The sequence below is a fragment of the Lithobates pipiens genome, unplaced genomic scaffold (assembly GCF_037356315.1).
Source record: "Lithobates pipiens isolate NorthernLeopardFrog02 unplaced genomic scaffold, aLitPip1_a1.2 Scaffold_13, whole genome shotgun sequence".
NCBI lineage: Eukaryota > Metazoa > Chordata > Amphibia > Anura > Ranidae > Lithobates > Lithobates pipiens.
In genome coordinates, this window is record NW_027507718.1 from 129,140,044 (window position 1) to 129,158,346 (window position 18,303).

At 46.6% G+C, this 18,303-nt stretch overlaps 1 protein-coding gene across 3 annotated transcripts in view; it reads right to left on the reverse strand.

Moving 5' to 3' along the window:
* Positions 1-18,303, reverse strand: part of LOC143974317 (N-acetyllactosaminide beta-1,3-N-acetylglucosaminyltransferase 3-like) — a 56,031-nt gene that overhangs the window by 23,844 nt on the left and 13,884 nt on the right. The window contains exon 2 of one of the 3 annotated variants that reach the window (XM_077475555.1): positions 785-874. The exons of the other annotated variants lie outside the window; for them this stretch is intronic. The gene's annotated coding sequence lies outside the window, so the exon portion shown is untranslated. The remainder of the gene's footprint in view (positions 1-784; positions 875-18,303) is intronic. 3 annotated transcript variants of the gene reach the window in all.

Genomic DNA, 18,303 nt, shown 5'->3' on the forward strand with positions numbered 1-18,303 from the left:
GAAGTGACATTACACATGAGGTATGGTTCAGTCAAGCAGTAAATGCCATCTTTCAGTCATTGTGAAACTGGCTGATTGCAGTAGTGAGCAAAGAAATTTGCCTTCCTCTAGCTAGTTAGTCATTCATTGTGTGTCTTGGTGACAATGTCATTCATTCACAGAAATCTAGCTTTTGGGACAGTTCCAGGTACTGAGCCAAATGACAGAGCCTAAGTGGGTTGCATGTGTTCTAAAACAATAGGCTTCACTGTCAGTTTCCCTTACATGCAATGCTGGGGTCTGCCCCCGAAACTGATGGATGGATTAGCTTGGGGTGCAGACATTACAGGAACCTTGGACAGTAACTGTCCTTATATAAAAAGTTAGCAGCTACAGTATTTATAGCTGCTAACTTAAATTTTTTTTATACAGGCTGGAACTCTACGTTAGATGATAGGAGTTGTCGCAAAAAGAGTAATAGCATGTAAAAAGATACTTTATAGTCACGCTGGTCCAGCTTGGACCAAGGTAAATATGTATATACCATACTTGATCAATGGCCCTGGAAGCTGGAATTAACTGAAGTGGACACCACTACTCCAGTGATCTCCAATTGCTTCTGGGTCCCTGTGACGAGTGGCTGGCCTGCTGCATTGTGAACACAGAAGGTCAGCCACTCAGCACTAGCACCATTCAGAGAATGGTTTACATTTTCTCAATGAATGCAAATCGATTTTCTCATTGGTTGATGTGCAGTTGGGGAAAAACCTGTCATAAGAGAAATATGTAAGATTCCACTGCAAACCTCTTTTTCTAAAAATGCAGGTATCTGCCAGTCATGCTGTCCTTCATGCTTCAGTAATCATAATTATTTAATTCTTCAATAGTCACCATCCTAAAAAAAAAAAGGGTTTAAAGTTCACCTTAGTAGCATGTTACACCCAAAATACAGCAGGTTACTAAAGCAGAAGCCCCACACTCCCTCGATCCCTCATTGATGACCTCTCCCAGCACCCAATGTCACAATCTGAAAACAGCCCAGCTGTGCGGGGCTCTGCCAACACAGCCGAGTCATTTAAAGAGTTCTGTGAATGAATGAACTACAAGTCCCATCTTACACCACAGTAGGTGGCTTGTAGTTATCAATAAACTGAGGGTGCTGGTGAGCGATCTTTTAGTTTATTGATGCTTCCTGCACTTCAGTAACCATCTGCTAGACATGTGTGATTAGTTTCGTACACAACTTAAATTCGTACGAATTTCCAGAAATTCGTACATTAGTACGAATCCGAAATATTAATTTTTATGCATGCGAATTCTGTACAAAATTTCATTTACGAATTTCGGATCTAAATTCATAACGAAAATTCGTAATTAATGAACAGTTAACAAACCTAAAAGTTAAAAACCCAGGAACTCAGCACATGGAGGGTGGGAACCCTACGGGAATTTCTATGCTTGCGAATTTCATACAAAATATGAAATTTTGTTAACGAATTTTTGAATTTCGGATCCAAATTAACAGAAACACGACTAGTGTTTTGTTCACCAATCAGAGGAAGTCAGCACAGCACAGGGATGGTGGGAACCCCTCGTAATGGGCACAGTGGGTGTACACTCAGACCCAGGAACTCAGCACAGGGATGGTGAGAAACCCTCATAATGGACACACAGCAGGTGTACAGACCCAGGAACTCAACACAGGGCTGGTGGGAACCCTATGGGAATTTCTATGCTTATGAATTTCATACAAAATACGAAATTTCATTGATGAATTTTGGATCCAAATTAACAGAAACGCGACTAGTGTTTTGTTCACCAATCAGAGCAAGTCAGCACAGCACAGGGATGGTGGGAACCCCTCATCATGATAAATTCATCATAACAAACTTTCGTTATTTTTACGAAAAGTTAACGAAACTAAAGGTTAAAAACCCAGGAAGTCAGCACAGCACAGGGATGATGGGAGCCCCCCATTATGATAAATTCATCATAACGAACTTTTGTTATTTTAACGAAAAGTTTACGAATCTAACGAAAATTCGCATTTTGTACGAATCCAAATTAAATTTTTCGTACGGAACTAAACAAATTTTTTGACGGCGCCCATGTCTACCATCTGCCCATACGGGAGGTACAGGCAGACAGCTAGCTGTACTGAGAGTCTGCAGGAGCATGACATTGCGCCCACAATCTGCTGATCTCAGGTGCAATGCTTTGCAGACCCCTAAGAAAAAATAATAATAAAATGCACATTTGTTTAACTGCAAACAATGTGCATTTATTTATAAATTCTTTACAAAAGTGAACCATTTTAAACCAGACTGGAAGCTTCCTTTTTCATCCTAATCCTTGGATATGGAGATTCCCATGTCATTTAGATGGTTCTACTTGTAGCACTGACCCCCAAAGAATCTGCTGGTTTTATTTGGGCTTACCGTTACCTCACCTGCTCACTTCTCCGTCACAGGGGTCCCATTGAAAAAGTAGCCCAAATGATGTTGAATCCGACACTTAGTCCTTTTTTTAACATTTATTCAGGATAAGCACAAAAGTCCTTCAAATAGAGGGTCAAAGGATAAAGGGGGAGTTCAGGCACCTGGTAATTGCGGGTTAGAGGTATAGGTCAGATCCAGTGGACAAACAGCTCCACAGACTGGATCCAGCAACCATCAGATAGGCCCCTCTCACTTGATCTAGCAGCCGATACGATGCTCAACAAAGTCTCTGCCACAGACTTGTCAATTAAACTAAGGAATCTTGAGCGTTTTGAAGAACTACCATACAGTATAGGTTTTTTCAGGGCAACCCGGTGATACTGTATGGGTGTTGATCCGGGGTTGTGTCCTCCAACTGAGTTTCCAGGCTCCTCCAGAGATACCAGCCTTGCGCTCGGTCCTCTGCTAGAAAAGTCCTCCCCTGGTGAAGGGATATTTAGTTTAACTGCTTTCATTCTTTAAGAAATTCGGTTTCCATTTTGTGTCTCTCTAACATCCACTTCACAAATATACATGCTCTAGTTTTGCTAATCTAATTTTGTTTCTCATGTTGCTGTCATCTTCTTCCAGTTGTTTAGTTTCTTGGAAAGCACATGATTTTGAGGAATCACTAGTTTCACTTTTATTGTGGGCTGTACTTGTATATGATTGGATAATCTGTATGACACGTTCAAAGGGCGGTGCTTTCTGAAAGCCCCCTTTAAATATTCACACCAAAGAATAAAGATTAGATTTGCTCGGAGAGACTTTGCTGTTTTGTTTCATTGTCTCAATGGGCTAATCTCCCAGGCCTGATTGGACATCACACTTTGACAGACATCGAAGGGGTTAAAAAACCACCTCTAGACAATCTACATTCCCTTCACCTGGATCCTCCAGTTTTTCTTGGACTCTCCGCGCAGGCGAGACAGCACAGGACCACCCCTGGATCAGTAGGCCCCAAGGCTATTCTGGGCCTACCCCCTCAGTTGCAAAGCCTCAGGCCAGCCGGCTCCGAGGCGCAGGACCAATGCAACACAGACCCTAGACCAGGAGGGCCATGAAAATGGCGTCGGTACCTTAAATACCCTCTCCCAGAATGCACAGCAGAGAAGCCACTCTCACTGAGCTATTTCCGAGCAAGAGGTGGTATTCAATACATCCAGCCTGCTGCATTTCCACACTTACCGGCAGTCAGCAACACCTATGGTCAAGTGGGAACAAGTGCAACCCAGCTGGACTGCCACAGAAACCAGAACTTTTAGGAAAAATTAGCCCGAGCCCAACTGCAGCTTCAGACAACTAAATTTGAAAAATAATAGCGTCTGCCCATTAGGAGCAGGGCACTACATACCTATACATTATTTTAAGAAAAACAGAATGCATATGGGAGGTATTGCATCATAACAAAACTCAAAAGATTTACTCTTTCCACCACAATCTATTGGAAGTTTTTCCAGACTAGTCTGGTCGATACTTGAAACAAAATCTCCTTACCCTAAAGACAACCTAACAAGTATAGTGCTCATAGACATGAACTGATCAGATGTCTGAGGTTGGGCAACAAATCTCATGTATGCAGAAAGATGATCTGCCGCTTTCAAGTGTTTTCAAGCTACTTATCTAGCCAGGTGCCAAAACCAAGCAGGGGCATATGCTCCTCTCAAACTGTTTAACCACTTCAATACCGGGCACTTTTAGCCCATTCCTGCCCAGGCCAATTTTTGGCTTTCAGTGCAAATAATTGTTCTTCATAAGTTTAGACAAAGGGTATTCTCTTACATTTCTTTGGCGAAAATAACCCATATCCGTGCATATTTTAGACTGCAGGAAAGTTATAGAGTCCAAAAACTATGGTATATATCCCGATGTATTGACAGTGTGCCAGGACAGTACAAATACCCCCCAAGTTACCCCTTTTTGGGAAGTAGACAGTTCAAGGTATTCAGTAAGAGGCATGGCGAGTCATATTGTACTACTCTGGGTAAGTGATCATGACCCCCCCCCCACATTGATTGCTTGTTGTGATTAGCTGTTATTGGCCAGAGCTAATGACGTGGCACAGAAGATGGGCTGTGATACGTCTTGTCTGTACCATGTGATAACATTGAATTGTACACAATGGATGGCATGGAAGGAAGCCATCCATTGTTTACAACTGTCAAGGGAGGCCTGGAAGTAAAAGAAGAAAACAATGGACGTACAGCCGGCATGACAGGGGTTAAAGGGGCTTGGTATGGTTAAAGGTTGGGCCAAGTTGGAAGTGCAGGGTCAGTTTCTTGCCGGACAAGTGGGGTGGGCTTCAGTTAGAGGTCAGCAAGAGAGAAAGCTTCCCGCCCTCATTTTATGGATGCTTCAGTTTTGGGTGCTGGCGTTGTGAGGGGGTAACCTGATAAGATGTGGCGGGTGCAAGGTGCCTTTTAGGTGATATGGGCACAAAAAGTTCAGGGACCCCGTCTGATGTATTGCTCCCAGTGCTGGGATGTGCATCTGCGTGTTTTCTCAGATTCTGTGTTTCTTTTGTGGCTGGAGGCCTAAGTGACACGCAGGTACTGTCTTTCGTTTTTTTAATCCCCCATAGGACCCTGTGACTCCATTCTTTTATACACAGGGGGTTGATGTTATGTATGTTAATTATGTTATTTATCGGTTACTTGTTTGGTAATAAAAGACTGCTGTGGCCATTAACTCAAACATGTGTTGTGTGGTTATTACCCTGGGTGGGTTGTTTTTTTTTTTGGTTATAGCTAAATGGCAAAACAAGCCATAATACATACCCTAGTCATGTGACCTGCAGCCGGTACACTGATCAGTCATCAGCTGTGTCCAATGGATGATTGCACTGCCCCTTCTGGTAGGAAAGAAAAAGGAAAAAACCAAACCCAAACAAAACCAAACCCAAAACAAAACAAAAAAAAGGGGGGAAAGCAGTAAAATCCAGTGCAAGTGAAGCTTTATTGTTTTGCGCAAGAAACAAAAGACCTGCCTGGACGCCTCCTACTTTGAAGAAGGCCTAAGGAGGGTGTTCATGTTGCTTCCATGTACCAATAAAACTGCACTTGTGCTGGATTTCTTTCGGATTTACAAACAACGTCATATGTCTGGGCAGCATCTTGCCCTAAACCAACAGTTCGTAATTTCAAATAGTGACACCTGGCCTCTGCCAGTATCAGAACAGCTTGCAGCATGCAGCTGCCCTCTGAAATCTATGGGTAGCTTAAAGCTACACTAATATATATTATACACACACATACTATACACTATTCGATTTCTTAACATCTAAAAGATTCCTACAATCTACAATACAGTTCTGTTTCTGCAATTGGTATGAGTGTTTACTGTCGGCATAACAAACTGCGCCCCCTCACAAGTAGAAGGGGACCAGAGGGACAATTAGACAAAATTCAATGAGTGTATGACCAGCTTTATACAACCTTCTAAAAGCCAAATAAATCAGAGACATTTGCACCAAAATGGTCACACATTTAATCTGTCAAATGTGCACCTTTCTTCAACGTCTGGATTTTTGGACTTTGTAAATTAATAGTCATTTGCTCTGCAGTGTTCTGTTATGAAACCTTGGTAAAAAAAAAAACTAAAACATCACACAAAAAATAAAAATAAATAAATAAAAAGAAGCTCATCTATGAAATGGAAGCTAGCCCTCAAAAAAGTACACAGCATAATGTGTTTTTTTCCTGTGATACCAGCATAATCGTCAGACAAATTATCTGGGCACCTTTCCAATGGGAAGTTGTATAAAAAAGCTACTTTTCCATAAAGATGAAGTATCAATTATTCATTCAAAATGCAGAAGTTCTAGCCAAATATCCTGCTAGGGGTTACATTTGAAAAAAAAAAAGAAGTGTATTACACGTGTCCAGTCTAGTCCTCTTGTACATGCACCTTTATAACCCTGCTGCATTGCAGTGCAAAGAAAAGTTGCTTTAAAATCTAAACTCTGTGCAGAGATTTGTAGAAGACAAATCTTTGCAGTACCGTAGTCATAAACAAATTTTTATGTATTTTTTTTAAGTGCAGGTAGCAAGAGTACCTGAATTTAACCTGGTATCAGCCTCATGCATTCTCCTGTACAGCACAGCTCAGACATGGAGAGGGAAACACAAGGAGCCAACCAGTCATGCTGCAGTGCACTTAATGCTAAAAACGGATAGGAGAGAGCAATGTGACAGAGGGTTTTTTTTACTGCATTAGGAAAATCAGATTTCCTTCCAAGCCAGACAGGGCTGTGTGGTTTGAAGCCGGACACGCAAAGATTTTTTCCCCCCACTCAACCAACAGACAGAAAGAAAAAAAAAATTGAACAGGATCCCTACATCCCCACAATCAAGGTGGATGCAGGAACCTCTCCCACTGTATTCCAACAGCAGGACTCTTCCACTGTCTTTCTTTTGGTAGTATGTGATCACCTCTGCGGATTATTTACTTTTTGTGATATAAAAAAAAAAAAAAACAATTTTGAGAAAACAAAAATAAAATAAATAATAATATCAAATATATTCTTTCCGCTATATAAACAGAAAAAAAAAAAAAAAAGTCTATCAATTAAAGCTAATTTGTACTACATATTTTTGGTAAAAAAATCCCAATAAGCGTATATTGATTGGTTTGCGCAAAAAGTTATAGCTTCTACAAAATAGGGAATAGATTTATGGCATTTTTATTATTATTTTTGTTTTTTTTACTAATGGCGGTGATCTGCGATTTTTAAATCAGGACTGTGATATTGCAACAGACAAATTGAACACTTTTGACACATTTTTGGGACCACTGACAATTATACAGCAATCAGTGCTATAAAAATGCACTGATTACTATATAAATGTAATGGACAGGGAAGGGGTTAACAGTGTTCCCTATGTGTGTGTTTTAACTGTGGGGGGATGGGACTGACTAGGGGAAGAGAGAGAGATCAGTATTCATAAATTAGTATGAACACACGATCTGTCTCTACTCCCCTGAGAGAACTGGGATTTGTGTGTTTACACACACACACAGATCCCGGTTCTTGCTCTATCACGAGCGATCTTGGGTGCCGGTGGTCATCGTGCCCGCCAGGCCCTCGCAATGGCTCCTGGCACGCGTACCCCTAGCGGCCAAAAGGCAAAGCGACGTAAGGCAACGTGGTTTCGCCCAGCCGTGCCATTCTGCTGCACTAAAACTGTGGCGGCTGGTCGGCAAGCAGTTAATAACATTCAAGTACAATATGACTTTTGTCGCAATTGTACATGCTATATATTTTTTTAATTGCCATTTTTTTTCCCCATGAACGTGGAGATACACTTTAACTGAGCAAATATCTTCCCGATTCTACCTTTCCACCTCCCTGCGTCAACTGGGCCTTTGCTCCAATGTGACCATGCTCGATCATTATTTGCCAAGCTAAAGTATGGTCACTTAAAGTAGAAGTAAAAACTAATAATTAACATCTCCCCTGCAATCATTAATGTGAGCCAAGTTCAGCCTTATTCCCTAAAATGAAAAAATCCCAGTTTTTCTACCTTTATTTTGCTGTATCCAGTGTCGTCACATGACTTCAGTTCCTCTTTTATCTGAGTCTAGTGACATCACTTCCAGGGAGAGACACTGTTCCTGTGTAGCCAGTGGGCGTGGTTATTGAAATCTAGTGACATCACTTCCAGGGAGGGACACTTCCTCTGTAGCCAGTGGGCGTATACAGGATGGGAGGAGCTGATCACAGGTTGCTGCCCAGTGTTCTCATCAGTAAGGGCCGGTTCACACTGCAGGCGAGGCGAGGCGACACCGACTTGCCTCACCGAGACCTGCCGCGACCTCAGCGGCAACTTGCAGATGACTTCTGTATAGAAGTCAATGCAAGTCGCCCCGAGGTCGCCCAGAAGTAGTACAGGAACCTTTTTTCTGAGTCGGAGCGACTCGAGTCGCTCCTCTCAGAACGGTTCCATTGTACAGAACGGGGGCGACTTGTCACACTGCGGCGAGGCGAGTCGTGTCGCCTCGCATCGCCCGCAGTGTGAACCGGCCCTAAGGATGCATTGTACATTCTAATTCATGAGAAAATAGGGAGGCTGGGTGGTGCAGTGCACATACAGTATAGCTGTGCTGGGCTTTGAATGAAGACTACCATAGGAGAAGGGAGCTGGACGGGGAGGGGGGGGAGAACTGTCAGTGTAGCAGGAAGTGCTCTGAGGTCTCAGCTCATAGTCTACGTTTCCACTAGTGCGACTTGTCATGCGACTTTGAACACAAAAAGTCACAGCCCACCGATTTCAATGGCGCCCGTTCCAATCTATGCGCCTTTGAAAATCAGCCACTTTGAAAAAGGTACATGCAATGTTTTGATGTGACTTTTAACCAGAGAGTGTAAAGTTGGATCAAAGCTGCACTTAAACTCACACTCTTAAATCGCACGACTTTGGGGTGGCAATAGTGGAAACGTAGACTAAGGCTCCGTTTCCACTAGTATGACAAGTGATTTCAATGGCACCCATTCCATCTATGCGACTTTGAAATAGTGCCTGCACTACTTTGATGCATATTTGATCCAGAGAGTGTAAAGCTGCATCAAAGTCACACTCTAACCTTAGGCTACGTTTCCACTAGTGCAACTCCAAAGTTGCACTATTTTGAATGCGAATCAGTGCAGCCTTGGTCCAACTTTACTTTTTGGATCAAAGTCGCATCAAAAGTATGCAGGCATCTTTTCAAAGTTTGTAGACAGTATTCCCAATCCCAAAAAATAATGAAAAATAGAAATAGCAGCGCTCAGCAACGTGAAAAAAAAAATTATACTAGTGAAATAATATCAAAACCACCAAAATAAGTGACATTATTAACCTTACATAAGCATACACATGAGTGCTGGATGCGAATCCAAACAAATCAAAATATAGTGTCTGCAAAAGAGAAACAATGTATATAAACATCCATCTAAAATGTATAAACAGATAAATCTGTTTAGCAACAAATGAATCAACACCCTGTGAAAGCATATAAATACACACACACACACACACACACACACACACACACACACAAAAACCAACTGTGATAGCAGTCCGATGAATGGTGAAAAGAAAGAAATAGTTGATCTGAAGTTCTAATGATCTTCCACCACACCGCTGTACTTGTGCCGTCACCCCCTTATGCAATTGCACTCACTAAATGGATCTGCCTCCCACTCTCGTGTTTGGCTCAATGCACATTCACCCACTCATGAATGAGGATATAGATGAAAATCTCAGACTACCGTCCGATATGACACAATTCCAAGCACAAGTTTCCTCCACATGCAAATAAAAATGAGATGCTCCAATAGTGCATTACAGTTTCAAACACTTTATTTAAACCAACCACTCTCAAATCATTGCACTCACATGTGCCCAAAATAAAACACGCCAAAGTGTAATCACATCACAGGAATTCCATACATTGATAACTGGGGTTAAAGCGGTCACGGCGGGCCCAGGGTGTGCGATTCATATACAGCGATCTCAGCGATCTCACCCACTCCTTGTCCCGTGAAGGACCCGTTGATGCAGCGAATCTTGTAACACCGTCCTATGCCTCGCTCAAATGGTTGCCATGTAGCAAATCCTAGACCTGCTTTCACAATACCTTTTCAAAGTTGCCGATTTTCAGAGTTGCATAGATGGGAACGGATGCCATTGAAATCAAAGGGCTGTGACTTGTCATGCGACTTTGTGTCCAAAGTTGCATGACAAGTCTAACTAGTGGAAATGGAGCTTTAATCTCATTACTCACATGTAATGAGCAATAGATCTGTATGCTTCCAAACTTTAAAAAAAAAAAAACGTTTTATTTCTTTCATCTATTACGCTGGTCACATGTCATTTCTTCCCCAACTCACTCTGCTGTTCACAGCAGCTGGGCATGTGCCACATGGTGCCCATCACAGTGCCATGCAGAAACAACCACGTGGTTGTACACTGTAGAAAATCTGCAGCATGTTACATTGTAATCTTACAGTTTCTTACAAACAGTGTGTGTTATGTGCTACTGGAAACATGGGGAGTAAGCATAATATCTCTCCCTCTCTCCCCCCCCCCCTCTCTCTCCCCCCCCCCTCTCTCTCACTCTCTCCCCCCCCCTCCCCCTCTCTCTCTCCCTACCCCACCTCTCTCTCTCTCTCTCCCCCCCCCCTCCCCCTCTCTCTCCCCCCCCCCTCCCCCTCTCTCTCCCCCCCCCTCCCCTCTCTCTCTCCCTACCCCACCTCTCTCCCCCCCCCTCCCCCTCTCTCTCTCCCTACCCCACCTCTCTCTCTCTCACTCTCTCTCCCCCCCCTCCCCACCCCACCTCTCTCTCCCCCACCCCACCCCTCGCCAAAACAGGCAATGAAGACAGGAGGAGATCATGTCCTGTGAAGGATAGGAGGGGTGGGGTGGGTTGCTGGGCAGGTCTAGGCATGCCTGTCTAATGCTGGCCATACACTAAACGAAAAATCGGCCAAACCCAGTTTAGAAAAAACGATCGTTCGGCCATGAGCGCAAACTATGGCGCCATTATGTAATGACCAATAAATGCATTTTATGTTCTTTTTTTACATATACCTAGAGCAGACAGGTCAGACTGAAACACATTAACCTTTCAATTTATCGTTCAGTCGGCAGAAAATTTCCAAACTTGTCCTTCCTTTTTTCGGCTCATAAACGTCCAAACGATTATCGATTTTGTGCCCATTAACTGGCCGAAAAAAACGAAGGAACGGTCTGATGATCGAATTTCGAAAATTTTTCGTATAGTGTATGGCCAGCATTAGACCAACCGACAACCTTTTCAGGAAGCGAAAGACAGCTTGGAAAATTCAGATAAAAAGAGAGATATTGTTGTCCCTGAAGAAGAACAGGAATAAGCTGATTGTCTGGCTTCCATAATGCCCTGTACACACTGTCGGACTTTCCAACAACAAAATCCGTCCGATATGCCCAAACTTGTCTAGCATACACACAGTCGCACAAAGTTGTAGGAAAATCCGATTGTTCCGAACGCAGTGATGTACAACACATAGTTACATAGTCAAGTTGAAAAAAAAGACACAAGTCCATCCAGTTCAACCTTAAAAACAATAAATAAAAAAATCGTACAATCCAATATACCCAATTCTATACCCACAGTTGATCCAGAGGAAGGCAAAAAACCCCAGCAGAGCATGATCCAATTTGCAACAGCAGGGGAAAAAAAATTCCTTCCTGATCCCCCGAGAGGCAAATCGGATTTTCCCCTGATTAGGGATGAGCCGAACACCCCCCGGTTCGGTTCGCACCAGAACTTTCGAACGGACCCCAAATTCGTATGAACTTTAGAACCCCATTGAAGTCTATGGGACTCGAACGTTCAAAATTAAAAGTGATAATTTTAACGGCTAATATGCAAGATACTGTCCTAAAAAGGGTTTGGGGACCTGGCTCCTGCCCCAGGGGACATGGGTCAATGCAAAAAAAAAGTTTTAAAAACGGCCGTTTTGGCGGGAGCACTGATTTGAATGACGATTAAAGTGAAAAAAAAAGTGAAATATTCCTTAAATATCGTGCCTGGGGGGTGTCTGTAGTATGCCTGTGAAGTGCCACGTGTTTCTCGTGTTTAGAACAGTCCCTGCACAAAATGACATTTAACGGAAATAACGTCATTTAAAACTGCTTGCGGTTTTAATGTTATATCTGGTTCCTGCAATATGGTTGAAAAAATTGAGAAAAATGGCATGGGTAGCCCTCCCTGCCCATTACCAGCCCCTTTGGGTCTTGTACGCATATTAAGGGGAACCCCGTACCCATATTAAAAAAAGGAAATGTGTGTGACCCCCAGGCCCTATATACTCAGAAAAGCAGTATACAGGCGGTGCAAACAAGACAGGGACTGTGTAGGTTTGTTGTGTTAAGTTGAATCTGTTTGTAATTTTCAACTGGTACATTTTTAAAGTGTAGCTCCAGTCAAAAAAAACTATTTTTAAGCTTTTTGGAAAACATAGGGAAGGGTTATCACCCCTGTATAATTTGTTTTGTCGTCCATCTTTTTTCATCTCACTTGCTGTGGTCTCCTTCCGTTTGCAAGTAGGAGATGTTTGTAAGTTGGATGTTTGAAAGTAGGGGCCTGCCCTATATGCTCTGCAGAAATGGCGGAACAAGGTGTTGGTTTTGCCACAACATTGTAAGCCCTCAAAGTGACTCTTGGTTGGGCGCTGGAGCGCCCTGCTGTGAACGATTATATCAAGAATTGTAATTACATGCCATTGTTGAACAGTGGTAGAAAAATTGACCTTTGGTGGTTGTGGTGCTGGTTCCACAACACTATAAGTCCTCACAGTTACTCTGGGTGGGCACAGGAACGGGCCCTCCTGTGAAATATTATATCAAGAATTGTAATTACATGTCCCTGTTAAACAGGGGCAGAAAAATTGGGCTTTAGGCACTGGTGCTGGTGCCACCACACTGCAACCTCTCCCATATACTCTAGTTTTATTGCAGGAATTAGCCCTGCTGCAAAGCATTGCATCAAAAATTGTAATTAAACGCCCCTGTTAAACAGGGGCAGAAAAACACCCAGAACCAGAAATGTTCTTCCAACATATCAGCGGAGGAGGAAGAGGATAGACAATCAACATAACAGGACAGTCACTCAGCATCAGCATAGGCAGTCTTGAAGGGATGTGATATTTCAAAAAAAATTATTCGGTTACATCAGCTTCAGGTGCTTGGTAGCTGTGGGTGATCCAAGACTGATTCATCTTGATGAAGGTCAGTCGATCAACTGATTCGGTGGACAGGCGCACCCTGTGATCGGTAACAAAGCCACCAGCAGCACTGAAGGTGCGTTCCGAAAGCACGCTGGATGCAGGACAGGCCAGTAGCTCAATTGCATACTGTGCAAGCTCTGGCCAGTGATCCATCCTAAAGACCCAGTAAGCCAGAGGATTTTCGGTGGGAAAGGTGTCCAAGTCTGACCTTGCCCCTAGGTATTCCTGCACCATGTAAATCAGACGCTGGCGATGGTTGCTGGAACCGATCATACCTTGGGGCCGCGGACTAAAAAATTGTCTGAAAGCATCAGTCAGACGGCCACCTTCTCCACCGCTCCTTCTGACCGATGCCTCAGCAACACGTTGTCCAGGACCAGGAGTTTGTAACCTCCCAGTCTCTGGGAACGCGTTGCACAGACCTTTCTGCAAGGCCTCCCGGAGATGTCTCATCCTCTGCTCCCTCTGCGATGGCAAGATAAGGTCGGCAATCTTACCTTTGTACCGTGGATCAAGGAGAGTGGCCAGCCAGTAATGGTCCCTCTCCTTGATCCGAAGAATACGAGGATCCTTCTGCAGGCTTTGCAGGATCAGGGAGGCCATGCAGCGTAGGTTAGCTGAGGCATTCAGTCCGGAGTCCTCTGGGTCACTAAGGACAACATGATCCGCATCTACCTCCTCCCAGCCACATACAAGTCCACGTGTTTCTTGGGACTGTAAATCATCCCTACAAGACTGTTGCTGCTGCTGCTGATGCTGAGTGCCAGCCTCCACCTCCATGCTGACACAATCCTCCTCCTCCTCTTCCTCCTCCTCATCCTCTTCCTGTGTGATGGGTGGCACAGCAGGAACACTGTCTGGATAAAGGGGGCCTTGAGAGGCAAGGAAGTCCTCCTCTTCCTGCCTCTGTTCTGCCTCAAGTGCCCTGTCCATTATTCCACGCAGCGTATGCTCCAAGAGGTGGACAAGAGGTACAGTGTCACTGATGCATGCACTGTCACTGCTCACCATCCTTGTGGCCTCCTCAAACGGTGACAGGACAGTGCATGCATCCCTGATCATGCCCCACTGGCGTGGTGAGAAAAAACCGAGCTCCCCTGACCCTGTCCTGGTGCCGTAGTCGCACATGTACTCATCGATGGCCCTCTGCTGCGTGTGCAGCCGCTGCAGCATGGCCAACGTTGAGTTCCACCTGGTGGGCATGTCACATATAAGGCGGTTCTTGGGCAGGTTCAACTCCTTTTGGAGCTCAGCCAGCCGAGCACAGGCATTAAATGATCGGCGGAAATGCACACAGACTTTCCTGGCCTGCTTCAGGACATCCTGTAAGCCGGGGTACCTGCCCAAGAACCGTTGCACCACCAGGTTAAGGACGTGAGCTACACAGGGCACATGGGTCAGTTGTCCCTGTCGGAGGGTGGAGAGGAGGTTGGTGCCATTGTCACAAACCACCATTCCTGGCTTAAGCTGGCCTGGCGTCAACCACCTCTCGGCCTGCCCCTGCAGAGCTGACAAAACATCCGCCCCAGTGTGGCTCCTGTCCCCCAAACAAACCAGCGCAAGCACGGCATGGCATAGTTTTGCCTGCGTACTTGCGTAGCCCCTGGAACGCCTACGGAGCACCGCTGGTTCTGAGGACAGAGCACTGGAGGAAGAAGAAGAGGAGGGGGTGGAGGAGAGAGGTGTGTCACAACCAATAGTAGCATTTTGGAGGTGTGGTGGCGAAACAACCTCCAAAACTACTGCACCTTGTCCTGCATCCTTCCCAGCTGCCAGAAGAGTGACCCAATGGGCCGTGAAAGACAGGTAACGTCCCTGTCCATGCCTGCTGGACCATGAGTCAGCGGTAATATGCACCTTACCGCTGACCACCCTGTCCAGCGAGGCAAGGACATTGCCTTCCACATGCCGGTAGAGAGCCGGAATCGCCTTCCGTGAGAAAAAGTGGCGTTTGGGGACCTGCCACTGAGGAACCGCACATTGTACAAACTCACGGAAGGGGGCAGAGTCTACCAACTGAAAAGGCAGCAGTTGAAGTGCTAGCAATTTAGCCAAGCTAGCATTCAACCGCTGGGCATGTGGATGGCTGGGAGTGAACTTCTTTCGCCGGTCCAGCAGCTGGGGCAGGGACATTTGCCTGCTATAATCGGATGTGGGTGTACTGCTAGCAGAGTGCCCAGAAGCACTTGGCTGTGACACACCTAATTCTACACCTTCATTCCTCTCAGAGCAGGTTTCAGAGAGGACTGAAGGTCTAGTGGGGTTGGAGATGGCAGCTGATGAGGAGCAAGGAGAGGTCCACTTTGTTCTTTGGTGTGGGTCTTTGAGGTACGCTTGCCAAGGAGCTGCATGGCAGGTCAACATATGTCTGGTCAAGCATGTGGTGCCCAAGCAGCTGATGTTTTGGCCACGCGAGATACGCTTGAGACATATGTTGCAAATAGCAGCGGTGCGATCTGATGCACTCGTCTCAAAAAAGGCCCACACCAAAGAACTTTTAGAATAACGTGCAGAGGCAGCGCCCTGCACAGGCGGAGCTCTGCGGTGTGATTCAGTCGGTGTGCTGCCCCTAAGCTGGCCCCCGGAGGGCATCCTGCCTCGTTGGACATGTGCCTCCTCCTCCTACCAGGCACCCACGTGGAGTCAGTGCCCTCATCATCCCCTCCCTCATCATCGCTGTAGCAAACCTGGCAGTATGCTGCAGCTTGTGGAACATGACTGCCAGATTGCTGTCCTTCTTGAGCATCCCCTCTCTCTGCGCTCACGCTACTGCCTTCCTCTAGGGAGAAGAGAGAGAGAGAGAGAGAGAGAGAGAGAGAGAGAGAGAGAGGAGGGAAGGGAGGAGAGAAGGAAGAAAGGGCGGAGAGAGGAGAGAAGGAAGAAAGGGCGGAGAGAGAGGAGAGAAGGAAGAAAGGGCGGAGAGAGAGGAGAGAAGGAAGAAAGGGCGGAGAGAGAGGAGAGAAGGAAGAAAGGGCGGAGAGAGAGGAGAGAAGGAAGAAAGGGCGGAGAGAGAGGAGAGAAGGAAGAAAAGGGCGGAGCGAGAGGAGAGAAGAAAGAAAGGGCGGAGCGAGAGGGAGAGAGGGAAGGAAGGGAGAGAGAGGAGAGGAGAGAGGAAGGAAGGAGAGAGAGGAGAGGAGAGAGGGAAGGAAGGGGAGAGAGGAGAGGAGAGAGGGAAGGAAGGGAGAGAGAGGAGAGGAGAGAGGGAAGGAAGGGAGAGAGAGGAGAGGAGAGAGGGAAGGAAGGGAGAGAGAGGAGAGGAGAGAGGGAAGGAAGGGGAGAGAGGAGAGGAGAGAGGGAAGGAAGGGAGAGAGAGGAGAGGAGAGAGGGAAGGAAGGGAGAGAGAGGAGAGGAGAGAGGGAAGGAAGGGAGAGAGAGGAGAGGAGAGAGGGAAGGAAGGGAGAGAGAGGAGAGGAGAGAGGGAAGGAAGGGAGAGAGAGGAGAGGAGAGAGGGAAGGAAGGGAGAGAGGGAAGGAAGGGAGAGAGAGGGAGAGAGGGGAGAGAGGAAGGAAGGAAGGAAGGAAGGAAGGAAGAGAGAGGGAGGGAAGGAAGGAACGAGAGAGAGAGAGAGGGAGGGAGGGGCAAGAGAGGGAAGGAAGGGAGAGAGAGAGAGAGAGAGAGAGAGAGAGAGAGAGAGAGAGAGAGAGAGAGAGAGAGAGAGAGAGAGAGAGAGAGAGAGAGAGAGAGAGAGAGAGAGAGAGAGAGAGAGAGAGAGAGAGAGAGAGAGAGAGAGAGAGAGAGAGAGAGAGAGAGAGAGAGAGAGAGAGAGAGAGAGAGAGAGAGAGAGAGAGAGAGAGAGAGAGAGAGAGAGAGAGAGAGAGAGAGAGAGAGAGAGAGAGAGAGAGAGAGAGAGAGGGCAAGAGAGATCTGTCCCTGTCTGCAGCCCTTGGGATGGCAAAGAGCAGGGAGGAGCTGGAGAGTGCTGGGGGTGGAGGGTGCTGGGGGCAAGAGAGAGCTAGAGGGTGTAGGGTGGAGAGTGCTGGGGGCCAGAGAGCGCTGGGGGTGTAGGTTGGAGAGTGCTGGGGGCCAGAGAGCGCTGGGGGTGTAGGTTGGAGAGTGCTGGGGGCCAGAGAGCGCTGGGGGTGTAGGTTGGAGAGTGCTGGGGGCCAGAGAGCGCTGGGGGTGTAGGTTGGAGAGTGCTGGGGGCCAGAGAGCGCTGGGGGTGTAGGTTGGAGAGTGCTGGGGGCCAGAGAGCGCTGGGGGTGTAGGTTGGAGAGTGCTGGGGGCCAGAGAGCGCTGGGGGTGTAGGTTGGAGAGTGCTGGGGGCCAGAGAGCGCTGGGGGTGTAGGTTGGAGAGTGCTGGGGGCCAGAGAGCGCTGGGGGTGTAGGTTGGAGAGTGCTGGGGGCCAGAGAGCGCTGGGGGTGTAGGGTGGAGAGTGCTGGGGGCCAGAGAGCGCAGAAAGAAGTGGAGAGCAGGGGGTGCTGGCGAAATGGGGGTGGAGCCAGGGAGGACAAGAATGGGCTGGAGAGCAGGAGGGCGGAGCCAGGGAGAAAAAAAGAGGGGCTGAAGAGAAGGAGGCTCGGAGAAAGGGAGTACTAGGAGGGGCGGAGCCAGGGAGCACAAGGAGGGGCTGGAGAGCAGGAGGGGTGGAGCCAGTGAGCACACGGAGGGGCGGAGCCAGAGAGCGCATAGAGGGGGAGAGCCAGGGAGCACAAGGAGGGGCCGAAGAGTACGGGGGATGCAGAAAAAGTTAGATAGGAGGAGCGGTGGGGAGACTGCACATAGATAGTGAAATTGATTTTTCCATATTCCTCCATACAGCCGCTGAATGATCACTTCTCCTCCTCTCCTCCCTGCAGACATTCAGTTGCTGTATCGCGTAATATGGAAAAATTGCGAGGCCCCTGAGACTGCGGGGCCTTAGGCAATTGCCTAATTTGCCTAATTAGAGAGCCGCCTCTGGCCTGAAGGGAGTTGGGTAAAACAGCAGTTGAGTAGTGTATATTGTGCTGGAGGCACACAACACCCACTAAGCCCTGCAGATGGCTCTATTAGAGAACAGCAATAAACGGTAGATACAGGTGTATATTGTGCTGGAGTCACACAACACCCACTAACTCCTGCAGATGCCTTTATTATAGAACACCAGAGATAAAGGG